General features: G+C 39.0%; 1 long non-coding RNA gene across 1 annotated transcript in view; it reads left to right on the top strand.

Moving 5' to 3' along the window:
• The window catches only part of LOC139602508 (uncharacterized), a 34,306-nt gene extending 29,892 nt beyond the window's left edge, over positions 1-4,414 (top strand). The window contains exons 2-3 of the long non-coding RNA XR_011683263.1: positions 466-584; positions 4,082-4,414. This is a non-coding gene — a long non-coding RNA (uncharacterized lncRNA). The remainder of the gene's footprint in view (positions 1-465; positions 585-4,081) is intronic.
• Positions 4,415-19,141: the final 14,727 nt, after the last annotated feature.

The following is a 19,141-nucleotide window of genomic DNA, read 5'->3' as shown; positions in this document are numbered from 1 at the left end:
TACATCCCACTTCTCTGCCAACACTGTTTGCAGCAACCTCGTCTCTGGTGGTAACACAAAACCAGAACTGCAAGTCTATATATAAATATGCCATAAGATCCCCATATCTGTTGGGAAATATGGGACTCAACTCAAACATATTTGAAAGAAAGTTTAAAAATCACACATTTTTAAATAAGGATTTCAACTCTCATTTTCTTCCTATTTGGTATTGCAAACTCCTCCAAACTCACAGCATAATTCCTAGACATCCAACCACCTTATTCTTGAGCCATCTCACCTATATCCAGATAATTTTTGTTGCCAAGACAGCCTGAGCTCCTGGGATTCTGCTAAAAACAGGCAGAAGAGTGCCTCTTCCACAACAATTTACCCTGGAATGAACTTGATGGTGTTAGCAGCAGGTGGTGTGGGAGAAATAAAAAGCCTCAGAGGAAATCCCCTGCTGTTCTTTGTGTTCTTAAGGTCTCACTCGAGCATACACCTCTGACAGCTTCAAACTACAAGCTGAACAACATTCCATGTCACTGCTTTGCTTTCCACATGTTCCAAGACTGAGGAAAAACAGTTGTGACAACGGGCAGGTAAGTGAGTTGGACAAAGTTTCTTGCTTCCTCCCATGATTATACACAAAACTCTGGGTTTTGCTTAAAATGAAAACCTCTATTTTGAATTCCCTGTGGAGAAATTTTCCATTTTTCATTCCTTTAAGAAAAATTAGTCCCAATGAAGAATTTTCTCTGCACTTCTTACTTGTGGGAAGTAGTCAATGCATGTCTGAAAAACAATTATATGAGGATCTGCAAGACTTGTCTGTTTTGGTAGGTGGAAGTAAAGAACCAAACCCTGAAGTGAGAGACATTTTCTTTGAAGACATTCACCATGTCAAAGCTCTGCATCTGGAATTCCTCAGCAACTAAATGAGAATCAGCTTTTTTTAATGCAAAGAGTACAATAGAGATAATATAGGTGCAATACTCAGTTACCTACTTCCAGAAACAGTCAGCTGCTTTCCTACAGCATTAAAAGGTTTTGAAAGTTGACAACACTGAAGGGTCTACCAATTACATTAGAAACATGACTAGCAACCAAGACAAAATTACCTAAGGAGGAAAGTAAATTATTTTCTTTTAATTGTGAGGCATGAGTCTGTAATCTTTTAGAGCAACCTCTTTCTTTAGTGGGCAAAAAAATTCAGATGGTTGCTTGTAATTGCACACCAAGTTTTGGTCTCTTTTGGTATAACTTGGATCACCTAAAATGCTTTCCTTTATTTGTCTGTCAACAGCTCCCTACTGCTTTTATTTTCAGTCTCTTGATTTTCATTTTGCATAGCTTGATATGAGAAAAAGTAAAAAAAAATACAGTTTATATTGATCCAAGATGCTCACATCTGTATCATGGGATTAATAGGATTATGCCAACATGGAAAATATGTAGAAAACATGGCAACAGAAGAAATACTTTCTGATACCAAGCAAAAAATAGGAAAGCTGACACATAAGGTTTTGTGATGTAAAAGTATTTTACAATGTCATTTGCAGACTATTCGTGATGATAAGCAATGGCAGGGACATCAACTTTGTTTCAATAAATGAATCTTGGATAAAAAGGAACCTAAAAAGCCATCTGCATTGATCTGTAATGTGTAATTTCACAGACTTGCATATTTGCTAACTGTCTGTCAAAAAATTCAGAGTCAATTTTATGAAAAGAAACAAACTGATAGATCTGGAGGCCAAGGAATGGAGAGCACATAGACACAGAACAGACACACGGCAGGAACTGAATCAGTACAGGCTCTCATGTTTTTGACTGGGCCTGAAGAAAACCTCAATGTATATAATTATAATTTCCATTTTCCTACATATTGATTGATTATTGATTCTCCTACACATTTATAGCCCTGTTATCTATGTGATGGAAACATGTAACACCTTATGTGATGATATTCATGTGCACCAAACAGCACATGGCTTAGGTCTGCATAAAGTACTAATCCAGGGCACACCATCCTTAAAATTCCCCTGCTAATATTTGAAATAGTGAAGAAAATGGTACTACTGTTATTTCCCTCAACTCCTTTCAGCCAAGGCAAGCCACTACAAATTACCACTGGAATTCTTACTGAGAAAAACTGTTTCTTGGAGGCACTCAGCACTTCAGAGAAGCTGGGAACTTTTGGGTTTAGAGATGAAAGGAATGGAGAGCTGACAGCCAGGAGATGGGATTGGCTGGAAGCAGCAGCTCATGCTACTGTCCAGCAATTGTAGAGAGCATTTCACAGGAGTGCTCCCTATAGGTCACATGCTATCAAGAAGCCAGAATAGATACAATCCTATGAATCATGAATGGATGAAATATCTTGGAGATAAGAGCCTGTTACCTCTCCATCTAATCAATCACTGCATCCAGCTGTTGAAGTAAACTCAGTACAGGTCCACAGTACAGCATCCCTTTCTACAAATGAAGGGGGACCTGGATTTCAAATAAGGTTCTGCACTATCATTTTTTGCTCATATTTAGTCTTCAGAAAGAGCAACATTAGCATTGACTGACATAATCAACTTCTAGGCAGGTTTTCCTACTGCAAGATAAATTAGGCTGTTTCTATATTCTCTTCCCACACAAAGCTGCATATATCCTTTCTGCTGGATGAAGAAATTGGAACTGGTTAACATTAGGCTCTTACATGACAATTAAGTTCAGCAGTGTTAAGAATGCCTTCAATTCAGTTATTCATATTACTGAGATTGGGTTTTCTGTAGCATAATTGTTGCTATTTCAGATACACTATAACTGAAAAAAAAAAGAAAAGGAAATGTTTTCTATTCCCTCTTTATTCTTAAAAATCGTATTGAAGCAAAATTTCAGTGAAAGATTAATGCAAGACAGGGGGAGAGAATTTTCTAAGAAAAAGCAAAATGTGAGCATTAATTATCAGCATGAATTGAGACAAAGTTCCTCCTCAGGATGTTTCTATCCTGAGGTTCCAGTGTCAAAGGGAAGAACTTGGCTTTCCCTCTTATCTTACATATTACACTAATTAATTTACTTTACACAAATTGAGAGGTGTTATTTCCCTGGTTCTCCCTCTCCCTATTGTACATTTCCTTGCACTGATTTTAATTCAGAGCTACATGCTTTGGGAAGCATTTAGAAGGGCTTAAAGAGGGGTTTTTTTGTGATTTGGGACTGACTCAGTAGCACAGTTCAATTAAAATTCTTTGAGTATTTACTAAAAAAAGTGGAAAATGCTCAAGACAAGTAAGGAAGAAGCTTTCCAAAGCAACAGGCAAGGAGAAATGCCTGTGTCACACTCAGAAAAAGAAAAGCCATTTTCCTTCACCTTATAAAGAGAATGAAAGCACACAATTTTCACATCACAAGCATATCCTGATGGATGTTATAGCTTCCAGTGTATGCAAAGCAATGTATTTTAAAGATGATCTACAATTTTTTCTAGGGGGGAAAAAAAAACCCCAAAACAACAAACAAAAAACAAGCCCAAAACATTTTGAATTTCCCTATATTATAAAGGAATGAAGAAAAACAGAATTCTTTCGTATGACTGCACTAAAAATAGTTATCTCTGATCTTCACTACCTTATACTTTTTATACCAAGGCTTCCCAAATAAATGATCCTTATCTCTCTCTCTGACCAGTAATTTCTGAATCAATAAACTAATTTCTTCAAAGACAGTGATTTTCATCAAGCATTATGATATCAGGTAGTTAAGCTGAGAAGAGAGAGTCTCAACACTTGAACAGAGAGAAAGGCTGTAACTTTTGTTCCAGCCTTACCAGACAGGCAAAAATGCCCACACAGCAGCAAGGTTGAAATCATCCCTGCAAAAAGGCATCAGCTGGTTCTCACATCTTCCCAGACACCAAAACCTCCAGCTACTCAGACATATCTGTAAGAAACCAGGGTCTGTTTGTCCTGCTGCTGGTGGAGTGATTTGATTGAGAACTGCTTTCACAGTTTTTGTAAAGGCAGTTCAATTAACTTCCATAGCTGAGTAGATCATCCAATCATCTGATTTAGTTCATCTAACTTCCTTTTATTCCTCTTTGAAGGCACAGGGAGCATTCATCACATCTGCAAGACAACTTGAGATGAACAAACTCCTCCTGTGGAAAACATTCTCAAAACCATCCATGAATCACAACATAAAAGTTTATGAAAAATAAAAAAGCCATGTAATTTAAGCACATGACAATTATGATAGAGTGCATAAGGTGACAAAGACGTCCCTTTCAGGTTATCTTCAACCAGATATCTCAGATCTGAGTGGGAAAATGTATGCAAAACCCCTACAATTACATCACAGTCATTTCTCCCTTGGTCTGTTATTGCAATATTATTGTTGGTAAAACTAAACTAATGTGAAATACTTTAAAAATGGAAATAAAAATCTACAATAGCCAAAGTATCTTCTTGTCAACCAAAGTGTTTTAGTTTTGGCAACCGAAAAAGCTGTGGTGAGCACTCAACGTGTGAATTGCTCACCCATTGTACACTTTGTTATTAAAATTGCTGCTGTTACTGTTTGTTTCTTATTTCACTGCTGAAATAAGAAACATTTCAGAAACATTTCATTTTCAGTGCATTGTTCTTATCTCAACCAGCAATCTTTGCTTTTCCTGCCTCCAATTCTCCTCTCCATTCTGTCACCGTCACATTTTCTGAAAAAATCCCTTTGCCCAGGATTTTTCTCCTGTGAAGCTGAGAAGCCTCAGAGAAAAAGGAAGACAATATTATCTCATTTGCTTCTTCTGGGTTTTGTCCTTTGGAATGTGTTTGGAGATTGTTTCATTGGATTCTGCTGTGAGTTGTTTTCACTCATTGGCCAATCAGGGCCAAGCTGTGTCGAGGCTCTGGAAAGAGCCAGGAGTTTTCATTATTATCTTTTAGCCTTCTGTAGGTATCCTTTGTGTATTCTTTAGTATAGTTTAGGATAGTATTCTTTAATATAATAGAATATCATCAAGTAAGAAATTAGCCTTCTGAGAACATGGAGTCAGATTCATCATTCCTCCCTTTGTCGGGGGTCTCTGTAAATACAAGACCATTCCACCTCAGAGGGAGAAAAACAGGGAATGAATGAGGGGCATGTGGTTAGGAGTATTTCAGTGGGAGCACTAAATAGGAGAATACCATTCCTAAACCACAACAGCCTTTTTTAGTGCCCAATGCAGGGCTCAAAGGGCTGATATAGCAACAGGTCTAACCAGAACAGGTTGGAAGCAAATTTGGTCTAAATATTTGTTGTATTAGCTATGGACCTGCTGGTCCCAGAGTTGCTTGGTCTGTTCACGTGGCTGTGGAATTGTTTTGTTTGATTAGTTTAACAGTAGAGCTGGAGAAAAATGCCACGAAAGGCAGTGTGATTCCCCAAGCAGCAATAGCCAGCACTGGTTTTGTCAGAGTGCAGAATGCAGAACCAGAATTATTCTTTGGGTAAATAATTCTTGCTACCTACTGCTTCAGGGAACAGCATGCAGTTTGTTTTCCCCCATAACACTGAGAGGACAGTTTAGCAAATGAATTAAAGCTTTCCATCCTGATGTGCACTTGTGCAAGAGGACAAAAATGAATTCATAATTAGGTGGATAGGTTTTCCCTCACTCCTCCCTGCTCCACATACAAGCAAGACTAAGCCATTTGTTGAGCTTCATTTGGTTTTAGAACAGCTTTGATGATTCAAGTAATATTCAACTCAAATTAGCACCACAGTCTCTTATCCAGCTTTGTTGAACTAAAAATTGAACATAGTATTATTAGCAAACAGCAGTAAAAATCAGTCTGTTAAACATAACTTCTTTTATCAAACACCAGAAAGATTTTCCTGTGATTTACTACTTAATTACAGCTGTAGAAGAAGCCCACTCTTTCTGGTTTTTTCCTTTTATTTATTTCTGTGGGTTTTTGAGAAAGTTTATCCTAGAAATAGGCCATGGATGAAAGCCACCCTAGCAGATTTGACAAGGAGGAAGCATTCCTCTGTAGTAAACCTGAAGCGTACAACACTTGTAGGCAAAGTTCAGAAGTACAATTCATCAAAATCTGTGAAAAGAACACAAATGCTGATGACAGGTTAAGGTCATCTGGTCACTTTTTAACTTTCAAGCACTTAATTTTACAAGCCTTTCTGTGCTAGCAGACACATTGAATAATATCAAAGGTTTTGTGAAGACTTTGGGGAAAAAAGTTACCTCAATAAGCCACATGAATGCCCTGTCATTTGGATTTCTCATGCCTTTCTCTCATTTTATTAACATTAACATACTAAAGTGTTTGTTCTCCAGTCATGGATCTGCACCTGTAACTTGATGTTCCCTTTGGGAGATATTTGGGACAAGAGAATTAACAGTGTATAGCTATGAGACATTCTCTCCTGAAATAACAATTGTAATTGTCATGCTCACTAGAAAGATATTAATTGACAAAGCCCAGCATAAATTTTGGAATGCCAAAGGGAAGCACTGGAAAGACAGACAAGACTCTATACTGGCCATGGACATGTGGGCATTTAATTGCTCTGGTAATTGCTTCAACTAATGGAAGACAGCATTTACCCAGTAAATTGATTAAATCTTTTCTTCTCTTTCTGCATACTACTACTGCATTTCCTTTGTGCCAGGCTAAGCAATTGCAGGTAGAAGGCACCTCAGCATTACCCTGACTATATGCAATAAGGAAGAAAATGTAAAAAATTTTAATTGAATTGCAGGAGACACCTACAATCTCTACTGACTCTATAAAGCATCTGGAAAACATCTGGAAGGAAGAAGCCTAAGTGTATCTGCCACAATTCTGGTGCCATTCCTGTATCAAATCCTATTAAAATGAAGCTGTGCCCACAGCACACCTTGATACTGTGATATGTGTATATAATGGCACACATTTCACAGAGGTTCTCTCTCATTGCTTCTTGACTTTTTCCCACTCTCCTGCCCCCCAAAAAACCCAACTCTCACAGATGCACTGGATTTTACACTCCACTCTTCAGATCACTGGTTGTCACCCTCAGAACACACATGGATCCGACCCATGACTTGTCCTGTGTAACAGATTTATGTATTCCTGATTTTGGATTCCTCCATGCTTTTCAATTATGCCATTTAAAGGCAGACAAACAACTAAACAACGTTTGTTACTCTGGAGTATCTACCTGAAATTCCCATTGCTGCTAATGACTTGGGCATTTAGATCATAGATATGAATATTTAACACAGCAGATGTTTTGATAACCCTGGGTTTCTAGGCATTCATTCTGTATCTTTTTCCTTACTTTACAGCAATGAACCACCAAGCAAGTGTTGCTTGTTTTGTTTAAACACACAAAATTATAGGAGCCACTTGTTTTGAAGTCTCTCTCACACAGAAAGGAGTCTTCAGCAGAGTGCAGACTAAACACCAGCCCAGATTATCATGATACCATGATTTCACAGCACTGTATCCAGAACAGAATGTCCTATTCCAAAATACAATTGAAATATCTTTTTTTCTCTACTGATACCAAGCTTTCCTGTGGGAGGTGGTGAACCACAATCCTTCTGAAGCTACATTTCTCTTAATTGTTTTCTTCAGTCAAGGTATTCTATGCAGTTCCAGGAATGGAAACAAATTGCAAAGATTTATACACCACAGAGACATCCAATTTTCACTATTCTGATTTCCTAGTGCTTCAGATTTTGTCCTGTGTATTTCATAATCTCTCTTCCTTCCCACTGGCTTGTGGGATTTTGTCATGGTTTAGGAATGGTATTCTCCAATTTAGTACTCCCAGGACAGATTTTAATTTTAGATTCAGATTATTTAAGAACACTGCACTTGATAAGAAATATTTTAGGATGTTTAGCTTCTCTCTTCCCATTAAGAAAAAGAAGAACTCTTACCTTACAACATTTCCAGTTCTGTGCACTTCATGCAAATGTTTGCTGAACTATGGTGCAGAACTGCAGTCTGCCACAATGGTGCACAATTTAGTTCTACAGTACTAAGATTTTCACTAAAAGCCTCCAATTACTACCTAGTTTCCTACTCAATAGGATTTTGAATTTTATTTTTAAAAGGAAAGAAGGATTTTGTGATATTCCTGCAGAAGTGCTTATATACATATAGTAAGAGGAGACACTTGTGAGAGGATAGTCCCATTTCCATCTCCTCTCAGAGATGGTTCACAGGATTCCCTACAGGAACCTTTTTCTCCACTAGCCTAAAGCAGAAGGGAACCCCTGAAATGAAGAGATTAAAGTTATGCAGTCTGACCATCATGATTTACATTTGCAGAAGTCATGTTTGTCTGAGACCTATCTTAAAATGTCAACATGGAAATAGTCAAGTACTTCAGTGTATAGTAAACTGGCTATGTCAACACAAAAATCAGACCCAGAAGTGAGCATACTCAATGGCCCTATTTTATGCTCAAAGCTTATACATCTAAAGCCAAAGAAAAAGATCATTTTAAAATAATTTAACTTTCTAAGGAGACCAGAACCTTCACAGTAACTTCACTGTTTTCTGGAACAACATAACAACAGAAGGAGAAAAAAAAAAAAAACACTTCAGCTTTCTCTGAAGTTTCAGTTAGGGCAACACAGCTTGCTACTGTTAGAACTAAACATAAATTAGGCAAAATATATATCCAGCGTGTTGAAGCAACAGCTGAAGTTTGATATTAGCCTGGTTGAATCTCTGCCAGCATCTTAACATTTGGATACATATTTGAAACTTACTTAGACATCAAATCAAACATGTGTACCATGCAGATTTGCATGCATAACCTTCTTTTCAGCTATGAAATTTTGCCTGAATAGCCTTAGATTTTAGAAATTACTCTCTTTCAGCTTCAAAGAAGGAAAGCTCTAAAAGGCAAAATGACTTTGCTATTCAACTGCATTCAAATAGCATCCAAAGTATTTACACCCTGTTAAGAGAACCCAAAAGCAAATCTGTTCTGTCCCAAAGTGATTATTTCATATTATATTTCCTGCCCATGACCTGCTGTTCCCTGTGAATGGCCATCCTGAGCCAGACTCTCTGTGGCAGCAGCCAGCAGCAAATATCTGGATAAGGAGCACAAGAAGAGAGATATTCACCAACACATCCCTCAGTTCTTCAGGCACCTTCTGCAACAGAGAGGACATTTTTGCCTTCAAAACACCCTCATGAGATTTCATTTGCCTTATCATTCTGAGCCCAAGCCTACCTAAAAGCATTTGTACAACCACATGGCAACAAGTGCCCCAGGATCACCATTCTGGAACATTTCCAGCCTGCCACTGCCTCAGTACAGCATGCACATTCTGTGAAAAAATCCCTTCACCCAGGATTTTTCTCCTGGGAAGCTGAGAAGCCTCAGAGAAAAAGGAAAACAATTCTAATTTCATTTGCTTCTCCTGTGTTGTGCTCATGTGGAATGTGTTTGGAGATTGTTTACCACAGGTGATTGTTTCATTGGATTCTGCTGTGAGTTGTTTTGACTCTTTGGCCAATCAGGGCCAAGCTGTGTCAGGACTCTGGAGATAGTCATGAGTTTTCATTATTATCTTTTTAGCATTCAGTAAATATCCTTTCTGTATACTTTAGTAGAGTTTAGTACAGTATTCTTTAATATAATATAGTATCATAAAGTAACAAATTAGCCTTCTGAGAACATGGAGTCAGGTTTATCATTCCTCCCTGCCACAAGGGTCCCTGCAAATGCAATACCTCAGTATCACTTGAGGTGCCTCCCATCCTTGGGCTATGAGAAAATGTGCTTATTTGCTCCTTAGTCACCTTTTCCATGCCACCCAGGATTTTACAGTCTTCTGTCCCATCCTCTTCACAGCCTGGTTTTCCTCAACCCTAAGGAAGCCAGGTTAAGCAGCTGGGATTTCTGTAGGAGCCATTCCCCATCTCTGAGTATCCCTGTTCCTGCTGCAGTGGGAAAGTGGGAAGGGAATATCACAAGTGCTCTGAGTTTCAAAGGGGAGGCACACAGGTGTTTTAGATGGGTATGAGCCCATGAACTCAGGTTTTGGGTTTTTTTCAGTCAGGGTTAGAAACTTGGCAATCTCAGCCAAGAACTGGCTAATTCTAAATGAACCAGCCCAAAGACAGGAAGCAATTCAGCAACTTGAAGCAGCACTTTGCAAGTGCTAATTAACTTAGCTTAAATTTTTTAAGAAGCAGTCTGAGCTAAGTAAAACAAACATGTTTCATGCACATTCTTCTGGCCATCTTTTCTCCTAGTTTCCACTCTCCCAGAGAGCTGTCATAAAAGGCTCCCTCCCTGGAGTCGTGCCCTGTTTTAGCTTCACCCATTTTTCCTCCTCCAGACTACAACACACAGAGAAACAACTTCTGCAATGCCTCTTCTCTAGCTCTCATGCACCTGGCTTCTGCCCAATAATTTTATAGCAAGGAAAACCCTCATTTAACTCTTTTCTGAGCTTCCAAATTCCAGATTTTTTCTCATTTTCCTCTGTCCTACGGTTGTTTTCAGATCTTGAAAATGAGGAATATCATGGGAGAAGGAAAATAAAATTGAAGGTAGGAAGGAGAGGTATTTATATAGTCAAAGATATCAGGCAATTATTTCTATGACCTCCACAAATCAAAAAATAACTGAAAAAATTCAAGGTCTGTATCCTATGGAGACATTCTGAAGAACATAAATCACTCCCAGGGTAGTGTGGAAAAATGGGAATTATGCCTGAAACAAGGTAATGAGGTCAATACTCCCCCTTCCTAGGGTCAGAATTCAGGACTAGAAAAATTATCCTTATCTATCAGGAGTCAAGATTTCCCTAACCATATAGTAGAGGCCATAAAATAGCTTCTCAGATTGCACTCCTAATATAAAACTGATATTAAAGGAAGAATAAATTTCACAGTCAAATTTTCCAGTCAACATTTCATGGCACAAAGAAGGAAGACTGAAGTGCAAAGTGCACAAATCTCCATCAGACATATTCTAAAGGCATGGATTCTACCAGACCAGTAGCTGTAAAATGCTAGTAAAAAGCATGTAATTGGTTTATAACTTTGTGACCTTAAAACCCACTTCTGAATAGGTTTCTGAAATGGTCATCTCATTTCATTAGTAAGGAAATTATTCAGCTGTCTTTCCTCTCCACAGTTCTTAAATTCACCCTGCAGTGCTCCACATGAAGATACACACCCAGCAGAAATAAACACTGGGCATGTTTTTGAGCTCCTCCACAGCAAGTAACTGGACAAAAGCAAACCCTGACTCTGTTCATACACTGGAATTCTCTGTTAGAGGCCCTGAAGATGCATTACCAGCTCTCTCATGTGTTTCTTGCCCTTCCACATGCAGCCAGTGAGAAGTGGGGATGTTCCATATTGCATTAGCTATAAGCTATACACACTGGGCACCGAACAGGATGACCAGAAATCTTGCAGGATTTAATTTACAATCTTGCATGTTGTAAGCCCCTCAGGACAGGAAACTCTCATGGTTTTATGTATCTATAAAACAACATGCATACCTATGACACTGTATAAATAACAGGATTGGATTAAAAACATCTGTAGTCACTCTGGCTGATCTATTGTCTTTCTGCCTGCTGTCTCTTCATAATTTCTGAAGGCAGACAAGCCATTTCACACAACAGGAATGCTGGTGGTGCTGATGCAGCTACATATAAATCTGTAGCAACATGTTAATAAGAGACCCAATGAATAGAGAAATTAAAAAATAATAAAAATCTGTCCTTCAGACAGGACGTCCTGACAGGTTTCCACTTGATTTTTGTTTACTTTTGGCCAAGAAAATACAGGAAACATGGATAACTCAAACAAAACAGTTTCCAAAATATGGTAGGAGGTGGTAAGGACAACATTTCTTTGATTCAGAGCTGAGACTGTTGTGATACTCTTTTCTCTGCCTGCCCAGAAGTGTCAACAAGGATTCATGTATTGTAAACTGCTTCTGTGAAAGCAAAAAGAATCTATGTCCACAACATGGTGATAGTCACAGAAGATATAAAGAGATTCACACACTGTGCAACTATTGAGTTCAGAAATAATGCTAAAAGGGAGGCAGACTGTTATTGATACCAAGCAGGGAAGGGAACAACTACATTTCCAAGAGAGAGGCAAAGAGGAATCCTAAATTTAGAACAAAATTCAGAACTGAAGCCAAGATACTGTCACCACCAGAGCTGCGTGAACATCTCACAGAAAATCCTTCAACAGTTTTAAACTCAGCTCACTTAGGTTTAGAAGAGAGGGGGGGACAAAAATCAATTCCCTTCACGTGAATCATCTCTGTGTCCTTCAAATCACCATGTAGAAATTAAAAATGAAACACCTCTCTCCCTGCCCAGCTATGTGATTTTCTAAATTGATTACAAGCCTTTCCCTTTGACTCCCTAGTCCAACTTCTGGCAGCTGGTCACACGGTAGGTCTGCTGAATCCAGTGAGTCTGCTCTGGTTTTGCACTACACCTCAGGCTGCTCTCATCGAAGACAAGCATTAATTAAATTCACTCCATCTAATAAGAAACTCCCCTTTTGCAGTGAGGAATTAAGAACAGTTTGAAAGATAGAGGAAAATGTCATAAGTGTGAAACTGTATGACAGATGTTTTCCTCAAAAATGAGATGATCCAAAGATATTCAGTCTGATCATTTCACATGCAAGTGCTTCCCTCCACCTTTCCATGTTATTCTCTCAGATTTATCCACATTTTATCTCATCCATTTTCCTCTGTCCTAGCAGCAAGTTAGTGATTTACTGATGACACTTCTACAGTTTTACATGGTGTTTCCTATTTGATTTTTACCACTAATTTTCAAACACTCTGAAGCCTAACAAGAAAAAAGTGTTATGGGGCAGAACAATTCTGCCCTTACTCTTCTGGGAAAAGAGAATTGGACATATATGTACAGATGTATGAAGGACTACACAGAGAATGCACATAGTTTCCAAATTTAGAGTATGTGAAGCTTTTCCACTGATAATGGTTTTTTGTCTCTCATGTCACAAGTCTGGATACCAGAGACTTTGGCTCTGCAAAGACAACGGGATGCTCAGTTTGCTCAGGACATTCACTTAATAAACATCATCCATAAAAACTGAGATTGTCTAAAACTGAAATTAGAGTGTGATCAAACTGTACTCCTGCCTGTTACACAACCAGAGGGTGCCAGGCCAGCTTGCTAGCAAGGGCTTAGCAGGTGGAAAGCACATCTGTTGCAGCTGGCAGCATTTTATATGCTGCTGCTGCATGACTGCAGGTATACTTAAACCCTTCTTCCTCAACCTCCTCCCTGTGCCCAGGAAGGGACTGACAAGAAAATAAGTCAGAAGCTTAGCTAGTTTATTGCTTACTATAAGGGATTTTTATTAAAACACATGAAGTGCAACAATAAAGCACCGTGGTGAGTAAGGACAGAATCAGGTTACTACTTGCACCAGCAAAAACAAGAGAGGCTCTGGCACCTTCCTGCTGCTGCGGAAGCAATTGGAAAAGGAAGGCACTAATGAAGGCAATTGAGTAGCTTTGAAAACATCAAAATCCAGAAGAATCCTAAATTCTAATCCCTCAGCACAATACAACCTTCCCTGCTACACACAGTGCTCCAGCATTTACTAAAATCAGATTGTGCTTTTTAAATGTAGCCCACATTTGGGAGTATTATTTATTTGGAAGAACTGCAGACCATTAACTCTGAGCCTACTAATCTCTATGGATCCATTCTAGATGTGCTGTTGGTTTACCCATATAACTTTTTGTTTCTTTTTCAAGCTCTAGAGGAAAGAAAGCTCACAATTTGGAATTAAATTCTCAAGGATGCCAGAAACAGCTCACAAGAATAGTTCAGCTGTTTCATAACAAAACCTTATTTATAAAACACTCAAATATCTCTTTGGACATCAGGAATTTCAACAAATAGATTTTTAATTGTGCCTTTTTTAGGGCTTTAAAGATCACTTTCAACAAGGACTACAAGCTTTGTTCATTCACCCATTCAGACTGAGAGGTAAGAGAGAAGGTTTGGATACATTCTCTGGCATTCAGGGGCCTTTTTGTAATTGTATGACATTAAAAGTCTTCACCACTTCTTTTGAACACACTAGGAAGAAGAGCAGCAGCTGTGAAGTTCTTGGCCAATGTCAGAAACAGTTCCTACTAGACCTAAATGGTGTAGGGAAAACAAAATGGAACACCACCACCCCACATATACACACACAAAGCCATTTGCTGCCAAAATATAAAGGGGAAAAAAATTATTAGACAAAATTGAGTCTTTTTTTCCCAGAAAATGACCTAGGAGAGAAGAAAGAAAGCAAAAAGGGTACAGGACACCTACAGGAGTTGTGAGCATTCATTTTGACTTTTCATTACCCTGAACAAGATTTTTGGTCTTGCTAATATGAGCAACTGCTGAAGAAGAACATTAATTGGGTATCAGCATTTCCCCCTCCTTTAAGAGCAGTTACAAGTTTTTGGTAAGCTTTCTATTCTAAAGGGAATGAACTCTGAAAATCCTCTCTTAAATCAAGCTTTTCAGCTAGGACTTCTTACCAGTTCCTACAGCTATTCTCCAAAGAAGAGGAAGAGGGAGAAAAATCAGAATTTTGTATACTCTTTCAAAACTATCTTCCTTACCCTTCCCCTAATACTCATTCAAAAAGATCTTCTCAACCTGCTCTTCAAATGACTCAGACCAGTTAACAACATGCAGGTAGTTGTTATGTATCCATTCACCACTACTGTACCTACAGTCACCCAAAACAGCTGAAAAATCTGACTTCCTGTGCCTTTTGCCTTTGAAGCTCTGGATAAGGAACCCTTTTCAATACACAAAGGACTTGAGGTATGGAGTTTTAGCTAAATCACTTCCCTTTTGTCTTTTTTCTTAACCAAACCAGCTGGGTCCCACACTGTGTCAGTTTTTTCTCTTGTTGCTACTCTCCATGTGACTTGAAGGGGGGATCTCAGCTCTGCCTGCAGCACCTCCTGCCCCTCCTTCTGCACTGACCTTGCTGTCTGCAGAGTTGTTCCTCTCCCACGTTCCTCCTCCTCTGCCCAGCTGCAGCTGCTGTTTCACAGGGTTTCTTTTTTCCCTTCCTTAAATCTGTTATTCCAGAGGCACCACCACTGTCACCAATGGGCTCAGCCTTGGTGAAACCCTGGCTGGCATTGGCTGTTGGACATGGGGAAAGCCTCCAGGAGCTTTCCATAGGTCCTTTTTAGGGCTTTGTCACACAAACCCAATACACTTGGCGTGTATCTTCTGCTTGCTATTAATACAGAAATGCAAGGTAGAAATTTTATCCAGTGAAAGGTTTCTGCCTTTTTCTACAACAGCAAAAGGTTGTTGCATAAGCAGAGAAAACAAACCAAAAATTATCCTGAGGATGTTTCATTTCTCTCAAGGTACATAATGATCCCCATTCTACATTGGCAAAGTTTAAACATACCAAATACTAAATAAAAAAGCATAGAAAACTCTAAGACATACTCACTATTAGCAATAAATGATGAAAAACATCTGCATGTGAGGATGCATGGCAGGAAACACAAGGAGTCATACAAACAATGCTCTGTGATTTATCCTAATACTGGGAATTGCAGGACGAAGGCTTTTAATCAGGTGGTCTTGAGCTACAGCCCTGCTGCTTGGGAAGCAAACACATGCAGGAATGGTTTTTATAAAGGCATAATAGAGCATGTGCCAGAAGATGAGCCTTCATTTTGCAACAAAATAAGTTGACATTCATCACAGCTATATCTATGTAAAGTTAAAAGATTTTCATGGTTTCAGTCCTGCTTGCAATGGTACTTTCTTTTTTACATTTCTGTGTTTCAATTTAAGCACCAATTTCCAGAACACAGAGAAAGGCAGACACCAAAAGGTTTTCCCAGGGAATAATTTCTGCAGAAGGAGCATAATAAGCTCTTTGAGATAGAAATCTGTCTTTATTTTCATGTGCTATATAGCACAAAGCTACCAACAATAAATCCTAAGAGAGGAAAAGAAGGAAACATAGCAGTTGATTCCATCTCAGTTTTCCTGAAAGAAAAGAATCACTGGATACAGAGTGGAAACACTTGAGGGAGACATTACTACTAACAAGCAGTGATAGAACAAGAAGAAAAGCTTGATGCCACCCAGCTCCTTCACATTTCAGAGTGAAGGAGGCTGTGACTGCTCAGCTGCAATTTGGACACAGAGCAGAGGTTGGTGGGCTGGAACCAAGTGACAGTCACTGGGAACTTTAATGACAAGCTGCCACATAAAACAGGACCATGCAAACTGATGAATCACACAGACTAACGAGGAGGTGCTCAAGATGAGCAGCCCAACCCCAAGCATGAGAAATAATTGGCAAGATGAAAGGATATTCCTATGTACCATGCATATGGGAAGGAGATGGGAGTACAACTGCCTGGCTTTACAGCTTCCTAGTGGAAACACAACACCCTGCTAAGCAGGGCTGGGAAACTCTCTGTGACATGTTGTTTAACTGCTCTTTCAAGTCCAAATTCTGCACCTTCCAGATCCCAAAGCAGTTTCAAGGAATGAAGATGCTCTGACTGCAGTGAACTCCTTCCCATTGACATTCAGACCACAGGTTCTCAGGATTTCGAAGCATATTCCTTTTTGTTGAATACATTACCACAAAAATCCAGAGGCATTTTGAAGAATTTCCTTTTGTTCATCCAACTGTAACCTCTAAACAGGTCCCTGTTCAGCAGTTTAAGCATCCTAGATGTGCTCTGTACATTATCAGTATTAGATGAGCCCAGTGCAAGCCTTTCACTGACCAAGCTATTTTGCTCAAAAAATAAAATTAAAGAACAAATTGCCATTTTTTATAATAGTGTCCCAAATTCCTATCTATCCAAACCACTATCCCCAATGCCAATCACAGTTTTACACCTCAGAACTACCACATCCTTTAGCTGCAGTCAAGAAGGTTACTCACACTGTGTGCTCTGCACAGTAACAAATTATGAAGGACACATTCTGCAGTCTCTTCCACTTGAGAAGGTGTCTGTACCTTACATGACAAATCAGGATTACATGATGCACCATCACTAGATTTCTTTGCCTAAATGTTTAAGAATCTCAGCTGAATTCACTGCTACACTCTAATTAATTTGTACAAGAATAAAGCTGTCTTTTTAACAATGGGGTGCAGATTCAACAACAAACAGGATGCAGTATTTAAAATAACAGAAACCTGATTAATCAACCTCTGCAGAAGCTACCCAGACCATGATATCCATGTAGGTCAAGACTGCTATTTTTGTTTGTTGAAGCAAAAGGACAAAGACTGGCACATTTGCATTGTCCCTTCAGCAGCCAGCTAGCACTTGCCTAGAACTGGGACATCCTACATTCCTTTTGTCAGGAAGCACCACTTCTGGATGCTGATGTTTCTGGGTATAGTCACTGGAGAGGGTGAAAATGAGTAGTTTGGAAGATGCATAAATGTCATATTTCTTTCTCACTCTATCAAGAGCTGAAATGGTGAACTAGGTCAGGATCACCAATTCCTACTATGGCAGCATTTGTGCTTGTCCAGGATGGGTCAGCAAAGGAGCTGTTTCCTTCCAGGTGGAATTCTGGGTAGAGACTCATATCCACACCAGAACTCAACAGCAGAGCGCTTCCTTAGTTTTGTGAACAAAGTGGATTCTTAAAATGGGTTATTTACTGAAAGAGTTTTAAAGCTCCAAATGGTGAAACTGTCTTGGTTTATGTGCTGTGTTGAAGAAAGTCAGGCTTGGCACATGTTTCTCATTAACTGTGCTAAAGCAGCTCAGTTTCCCTAGAAATTCCCAGATTCTCTTTTGCAATAGGGTAATCTAGAAAGCCCCTAATTTTAGCTCTTGAGTCTGAAAGGGTGGCACATACATAAGTAGTGCTGAGTGAATGCTGCTGAAATGTCTATGATTGTGTGGAATGCTAAAGAAAGTGGGCTTTCTTGGCATGTACAGCATCATTAAAATCTTCCAAATCATGTCTAGAAGCAAGGAAGTCTTATAGATATTGGTGAATGCTTCTCACACTGCCACCTTACACATCTGTCAGTGCAGCCAGGTGACAGTGTGAGAGCCAGGATCCCAGTCACATCACCTGCTGCAAAATGGTCAGGGCTAAAAGCTGCTCCCTCTGCAAGCCCATGTGTTGTCTGTGCCCAAAGTTTAGGGCAATGTTAGCACATCTGCAGGTTTACCCCAGAACCTGGATACCTACCATTTCTAAATTTTATTATTATTTCTGAACAGGGAGAAGTAAAATGGGCCAAAGTCATGACATAGTCAGGGGAAAGCACACAATGCTTTTGTTATGATGAGTGCTAGATAAACTCTCTCATTTTCAGGCAGATTAAATCACTTTTGAACTGCTTGCTTGTTTTTTTTTTTGAAAACAGCTTTCAAGATGAGGTAATAGAAGGAAACCTATCAATTTAGTGTATATTTTCAAGTTAATAATGTTGACATATTGTTCAAATAAACCCCCAATTCAGCACAATTTGTTTTTAGACAAGCCCTTCATTTTAACCTCCACATGGAAGGAAAACTAAGTGACTTCCTCATCTCACTTAATAGAGAACATATGTTCAAAGATAATGCTGTGGGCTTGCTCTGAGAAGCTGCTCCTCTTCTGACAGAGAAGCTGGGAGCTCACAGAGTAACACTGATATATAAAGTTGCCATAAATCTCTCTCACAGCAGAGCTCACTTCAGAAGAAAAGACTGCTGATCCAAAAAACACACACACAAACAAAAGCACCCTGGAAACAGGTGAAAAAAGCAGCTGATATAGCCACTGGAAGGATCAGAACTAAAACCCACCTCAACCCTATTTTTTTAGGAGGAGTTTGAGGGGTAGTATTTAAGACACAGAGCACAGGAAGCAGCTCTGGAATAAAACTGTTTTAAATCCTTGCATTACAAACTCTCTGGAACAATTTGAGATGGAAATGTTATGGTAATATCAACAGTCATGTTCAATTATTTTATAAATATTTATCTAGCTCAGATTTACTTTGATAACATAAAGGATGTAATTGTCACTTGCTTCTCCAAGTCTCAATTTTTCCATCTACAAAAGAAAGTCAATTCACCTGCCAAGGCCATTGTACTTGATGCTGGA

The sequence above is a fragment of the Agelaius tricolor genome, unplaced genomic scaffold, assembly GCF_023055355.1.
Source record: "Agelaius tricolor isolate 1412-34295 unplaced genomic scaffold, bAgeTri1.0.p SCAF_34, whole genome shotgun sequence".
NCBI classification, from domain to species: Eukaryota; Metazoa; Chordata; class Aves; order Passeriformes; family Icteridae; genus Agelaius; species Agelaius tricolor.
This window is presented reverse-complemented; position numbering and strand designations above follow the sequence as displayed.